The sequence below is a fragment of the Lutra lutra genome, chromosome X, assembly GCF_902655055.1.
Source record: "Lutra lutra chromosome X, mLutLut1.2, whole genome shotgun sequence".
In the NCBI taxonomy this organism is placed as follows: Eukaryota; Metazoa; Chordata; class Mammalia; order Carnivora; family Mustelidae; genus Lutra; species Lutra lutra.
In genome coordinates this window covers 69,550,231-69,557,419 of record NC_062296.1, presented here as the reverse complement: position 1 = coordinate 69,557,419, position 7,189 = coordinate 69,550,231, and the positions used below count along the sequence as shown (strand labels likewise).

Below are 7,189 nucleotides of genomic sequence, written 5' to 3'. Positions count from 1 at the left end.
AGAGGACTTACCTCGGGGTGCCTGGATGGCCCAGTTGGTTAAACATCTGCCTTGGGCTTATTTCATGATCCTAGGGTCCTAGGACTGAGCTCCACATCAGGCTCCCTGCTAAGCATGGAGTTGCTCCTCCCTCTCCCCTGCTTATGCGCTCTCTTTCTCTCTCTTTCTCAAATAAATAAATAAAATCCTGAAAAAAAAGAGGTCTTACCTCTTCAATAATAGAGGATAGATGATTTACTATCATTTTAACAAGCCAAAATATTTCATGCTTGCAAAGGGTAATTATGACCAGAAAAATCTGTGATGCATGCAAATAACTGCATGTACATACACACATGTACACATATTCATATATATAATGTATATTATATACATATGAATATACACACACACACACACACACACACACTCACACATTTAAATACATTAAATCTATCTTCCTGGGGCACCTGGGTGACTCAGTCAGTTAAGTGTCTGCCTTCAGCCCAGGTCATGATCCCAGAGTCCTGGGATTGAGCCCTGCATCTGGCTCCCTGCTCAGGAGGACATCTGGATGCCATTATCAGTATAAGCTATAAATATATTTTTGCATAACTAAATAAATCCTTTAAAAATAACAAAAAATAATGTTTTAGCTGAATTTAAGAAATGAAGATTAAATTTAATTTTTGGTTAAAATTACTTTGATTCAGACACACTGGACCAGATGGACTTAACAGATATACTCAGAACATTTCATCCTAAAGCAGCAGAAAATACATTCTTTTTGAGTGTACATGGGACATTCTCCAGAATAGATCACATACTGGGTCACAAATCAACCCTCAACAAGTACAAAAAGACTGAGCTCATACCACACATATTCTCAGAACACAGTGCTATGAAATTTGAAGTCAACTACAAGAAAATATTTGGAAAGACCACAAATACATGGAGGTTAAAGAACATCTTACTACATGGGACGCCTGGGTGGCTCAGTTGGTTAAGCAGCTGCCTTCAGCTCAGGTCATGATTCCAGCGTCCTGGGATCGAGTCCCACATCGGGCTCCTTGTTCTGTGGAGAGCCTGCTTCTCCCTCTGCCTCTGCCTGCCACTCTGTCTGCCTGTGCTCGCTCTCTCTCTCTCTCTCTGACAAATAAATAAATAAAAAAAAATCTTTAAAAAAAAAAAAAAAAAACATCTTACTACAGAATTAATGGGTTAACCAGGAAATTAAAGAAGAAATTTAAAAAGCACATGGAAGCAAACAAAAATGAAAACACGACAGTCTAAAACCTTTGAGACACAGCAAAGGCAGTCTAAGAGGGAGGAACAGTGCAATATACGTGTACCTCAAGAAGTTAGAAAAGTCTCAAATACACAACCTAACCTTATACCTAAAGGAGTTAGAAAAGGAAGAGCAAGCAATACCTAAAGCCAGCAGAAGAAGGGAAATAATAAAAATTAGAGCAGAAATAAACAATACAGAAACAAACAAACAAAAAGAACAGATCAAAGAAACTAAGAGCTGGTTCCTTGAAAGCATTAAAATTGATAAACCCCTGGCCAGGCTTATAAAAAAAGAAAAGGACACAAATAAATAAAATCACAAATGAGAGAGGAAAGATCACAACAAACACCACAGAAATACAAGCAATTATAAGAAATGATTATGAAAAACTATATGCCAACAAATTGGGCAATCTGGAAGAAATAGATAAATTCCCAGAAACATACAAACTACAAAAGCTGAAACAGGAAGAAATAGAAAATTTGAGTAGACACATAACCAGCAAAGAAATTGAATCAGAAATCAAAATCTCTCAACAGGCAAAAGTCCTGGGCCAGGTGGCTTCACAGGGGAATTCTACCAGACATTTAAAGAATAGTTAATACCAATTCTTTTCAACTTGTTCCAAAAAATAGAAAACGGAAGAAAACTTCTAAACTCCTTTTACTTCTATGAGGCCAGCATCACCTTAATTCCAAAACCAGACAAAGAACCCACTAAAAAGGAGAATTACAGGCCAATATCCCTGATGAACACAGATGCAAAAATTCTCAAGATACTAGCAAATCAAATCCAACAGTACATTAAAGAATTATTCGGGGCGCCTGGGTGGCTCAGTTGGTTAAGCAACTGCCTTCGGCTCAGGTCATGATCCCGGAGTCCTGGGATTGAGTCCCACATCGGGCTCCCAGCTCCATGGGGATTCTGCTTCTCCCTCTGACTTCCCCTCTCATGCTCTCTCTCTGTCTCTCAAATAAATAAATTTAAAAAAAAAAAAAAGAATTATTCACCACAATCAAGTGAGATTTTTTTCCTGGGCTGCCGCTCCCCTGAGCTCATTATCCTCTTCTCTTTTCCCTAATGGGTCTATGTAAAATAGAAGATCACACTGAAACTTGCTTTCAGGGCCTACATGTACAGTTGTACGAGCTATGCACTGCATATATCTAGAAGTATCATTCACTTTATTATTTACATAAATGGTGTCCCCTCGGTTTTTATAATGCACAACCTATGAATCTGTATATGAAAAACCTGTTTGATTTGGTTTTACTCATATATTGTAAGCCTTTCTGTTGCTTGCTCATTCTGTGTTCTCCCAGTTCATTCATTTTGAGAAATAAACCTGATATTAGCTCCATCAGTGAAGCCAAAAAATTCATCTTTAACTATAGCTATACAGGCAACAAGCGAAAAGTTACTTGTATATATAATTTTATCTCTTACAACAATACTAGAAGGTGAGATTTAATAAAAAGATGAATTTTCAGATACATGAAGTAGCATGCTTGGGAATAACAGAGCTAGACCGTGACTCAGAGAACAGAGTAAGGTAACTCAAAATTGGAGGAAGCCTAGAAGCAAATTATCCACTGATGCAATAGTAACAGAAAAGCTGGGGAAGGTCTAAATCTGGATAGAACCAGGAAAAAATGAAATCAGAAGTATGAGACCTTGCAAAATACACACATTTTTATTTCCAAAATTAGATATAAGCATAAGGAAGAGAGGAAAATAATTTCCAACTGTCAAGCCTATGTAAATGGAAAAATTTTGATTTCAGTTGATCAGAGTTTCACATTTAGATTCAAAACAAGTATATGTATCAAAGAACCAATTCCAGTGTATTCCATGAGACATGCATATTTATCTCCATTTTCTGCATCAATGATTTCAACATTTTAACCCATCCTTCTGGTGGGCAAAAAAACTTAAATATCTTATCACACTTTAATTGTGTTCACTTCTTGATTAAAAATTACTCTTTTTATTAATGATTAAAACAACAATATTCTAGACTAACTCCAAAGCAAAACTGAAATGGCACCCAAAATGGCACCTAAAATAGTTCGCTCAAAAATCATCAAACATCGTGCTCGCTTTGGCAGCACATATACTAAAATTGGAACGATACAGAGAAGATTAGCATGGCCCCTGCGCAAGGATGACACACAAATTCATGAAGCATTCCATATTTTTTTCCGGACTTCAAGCTCTATTACAAAGCTGTCATCATCAAGACAACATGGTACTGGCACAAAAACAGACACATAGATCAACGGAACAGAATAGAGAGCCCAGAAATAGACCCTCAACTCTATGGTCAACTCATCTTCGACAAAGGAGGAAAGAATGTCCAATGGAAAAAAGACAGCCTCTTCAATAAATGGTGTTGGGAAAATTGGACAGCCACATGCAGAAAAATGAAATTGGATCATTTCCTTACACCACACATGAAAATAGACTCAAAATGGATGAAGGATCTCAATGTGAGAAAGGAATCCATCAAAATCCTTGAGGAGAACACAGGCAGCAACCTCTTCGACGTCAGCCGCAGCAACATCTTCCTAGGAACATCACCAAAGGCAAGGGAAGCAAGGGCAAAAATGAACTATTGGGATTTTATCAAGATCAAAAGCTTTTGCACAGCAAAGGAAACAGTTAACAAAACCAAAAGACAACTGACAGAATGGGAGAAGATATTTGCAAATGACATATCAGATAAAGGGCTAGTGTCCAAAATCTATAAAGAACTTAGCAAACTCAACACCCAAAGAACAAATAATCCAATCAAGAAATGGGCAGAGGACATGAACAGACATTTCTGCAAAGAAGACATCCAGATGGCCAACAGACACATGAAAAAGTGTTCCATATCACTCGGCATCAGGGAAATACAAATCAAAACCACCATGAGATATCACCTCACACCAGTCAGAATGGCTAAAATTAACAAGTCAGGAAATGACAGATGCTGGCGAGGATGTGGAGAAAGGGGAACCCTCCTACACTGTTGGTGGGAATGCAAGCTGGTGCAACCACTCTGGAAAACAGCATGGAGGTTCCTCAAAATGTTGAAAATAGAACTACCCTATGACCCAGCAATTGCACTGCTGGGTATTTACCCTAAAGATACAAACGTAGTGATCCGAAGGGGCACGTGCACCCGAATGTTTATAGCAGCAATGTCTACAATAGCCAAACTATGGAAAGAACCTAGATGTCCATCAACAGACGAATGGATAAAGAAGATGTGGTATATATACACAATGGAATACTATGCAGCCGTCAAAAGAAATGAAATCTTGCCATTTGCGACGACGTGGATGGAACTAGAGGGTATCATGCTTAGCGAAATAAGTCAATCGGAGAAAGACAACTATCATATGATCTCCCTGATATGAGGGAGAGGAAATGCAACATGGGGGGTTGAGGGGGTAGGAGAAGAGTAAATGAAACAAGATGGGATTGGGAGGGAGACAAACCATAAGTGACTCTTAATCTCACAAAACAAACTGAGGGTTGATGGGGGGAGGGGGTTGGGAGGGGGGGTGGGGTTATGGATATTGGGGAGGGTATGTGCTATGGTGAGTGCTGTGAAGTGTGTAAACCTGGCGATTCGCAGACCTGTACCCCTGGGGATAAAAATATATGTTTATAAAATAAAAAATAAATAAATAAAAAAGAAACAGTGAGAGGAAAAAAAAAATCATCAAACATCATTTAAGCATCTTGGTTCACTGAATTTTTACTACCTCTCCATAATGATATCTGAAACTATTTTCACTAAACATAACAGAGTATAGTGGGAAGAGCAAAAGCAACCTTACAAACCTTGTTCAAATCTATTCTTTATTACTATAACTCTAAGAAAATGACTTAATTTGCCTCAGCTTAAATGTCTTCATCTGCAATATGAGAATAATAATACCTATCTTGCACAGGACTTGAGATCAAATAAATAAAGCATGAGCAGTGTCTAGCAATTATAGTTCCTCAGTAAATAGCTATTAATGCTACTAATAGTCTGCTATGGGAAAACTATTACATAATGAAAAAAAAATCCTTAACACATTACCTTAAAAATCAGGTTGAATCCAAAGAACTTCAATTGTATGCTCTCCCTTTTTTATTCTCATCCAGAGAGAACTGTACCTCAGACAACAAAAGGAGAGGTTTCTACTTTAATTTAAAAATTATCATAAGACTTTTTCATCATGTGCAATATAGCCCATGAACTATAACCATAAAATCTTTGCTACTCCTCCCATTAAAAGATAAAGTCTGTTGTCCTCTTTTTTAATTTGGGCTGACCTAGTGACTTATTTCATCAAGAGATACAATAGAAAAGGGATTTCCACACTTCTGAGGCAATGTCATAGGAAGACTTGGATAGTTCTACCCAAACCTCTTGGAATGTTCACTCTAGGTGAAGCCAGTCATTAGGTAAGAATTTCATCTACTTTGAGATATGCAGGTTATGAAAAATCCTAAACCACATGGAATTGCTTCATAGAGACATATACAGAGAAAGAGAGAAAACCAGCCCTAGCTTTTCCAGATAGACCAGCCCTGCCCAGATCCCAGATAGTGAATGAAGATGCCATCTTGGGCATTCCAACCCCAAAAGATATCACATAAACAAAAAACTTAGCCAGAATCAAGGGCCCCAGACATATGACCCAGCAAGTCATCTAATCCCCAACCACTCAAGCCACACAAATAAGGCCCCAGTTACGATGGAGCAGAAGCAAGCTTTCCCCAGAATACTTTATTTTTTAAAATAATTATACTTTTAGGGGCACCTGGGTGGCTCAGTGGGTTAAGCTTCTGCCTTCAGCTCAGGTCATGATCTCAGGGTCCTGGGATTGAGCCCCACGTCAGGCTCTCTGCGCCACAAGGAGCCTGCTTCCTCCTCTCTCTCTCTGCCTGCCTCTCTGCCTACTTGTGATCGCTCTCTGTCAAATAAATAAATAAAATCTTTAAAAAAAATAATAATTATACTTTTATTTAATTTGACTTAGCTCTGTCTTAATACTATAAAAGGATTATTTTTTATTTCTTTTCAGCTTAACAGTATTCATTGTTTTTTGCACCACACCCAGTGCTCCATGCAATACGTGCCCTCCTTAATACCCACCACCTGGCTCCCCCAACTACCACCCCTTGCCCCTTCAAAACCCTCAAGTTGTTCTTCAGAGTCCACAGTCTCTCATGGTTCACCTCCCCTTCCAATTTCCCTCAACTCCATTCTCCTCTCCATCTCCTTTTGTCCTCCATGTTATTTGTTATGCTCCACAAATAAGTGAAACCATATGATAATTGACTCTCTCTGCTTCATTTATTTCACTCAGCAAAATCTCTCCCAGTCCCATCCATGTTGATACAAAAATTGGGTATTCATCCTTTCTGATGGAGACATAATACTCTATAGTGTATATGGACCACATCTTCCTTATCCATTTGTCTACTGAAGAGCATCTTGGTTCTGTTCACAGTTGGGCAACCGTGGCCATTGTTGCTATAAACATTGGGGTACAGACGGCCCTTCTTTTCACTACATCTGTATCTTTGGGGTAAATACCCAGTAGTGCAATTGCAGGGTCACAGGGAAGCTCTATTTTTAATTTCTTGAGGAATCTCCACACTGTTCTCAAAAGTGGCTGCACCAACTTGCATTCCCACCAACAGTGTAAAAGGGTTCCCCTTTCTCCACATCCTCTCCAACACACGTTGTTTCCTGTCTTGCTAATTTTGGCCATTCTAATTGGTGTAAAGTGGTATCTCAATGTGGTTTTAATTTGAATCTCCCTGATGGCTAGTGATGATGAACATTTTTCATGTGTCTGCTAGCCATTTGTATGTCTTCATTGGAGAAGTGTCTGTTCATATCTTCTGCCCATTTTTTGATATGATTAT

At 38.5% G+C, this 7,189-nt stretch overlaps 1 non-coding gene across 1 annotated transcript; it reads left to right on the top strand.

The window, feature by feature from the left end:
- The first annotated feature begins 3,362 nt into the window (after positions 1–3,362).
- Positions 3,363–3,469, top strand: LOC125092480 (U6 spliceosomal RNA). The gene has a single exon (XR_007124942.1). It is a non-coding gene; the product is annotated as a U6 spliceosomal RNA (small nuclear RNA).
- Positions 3,470–7,189: the final 3,720 nt, after the last annotated feature.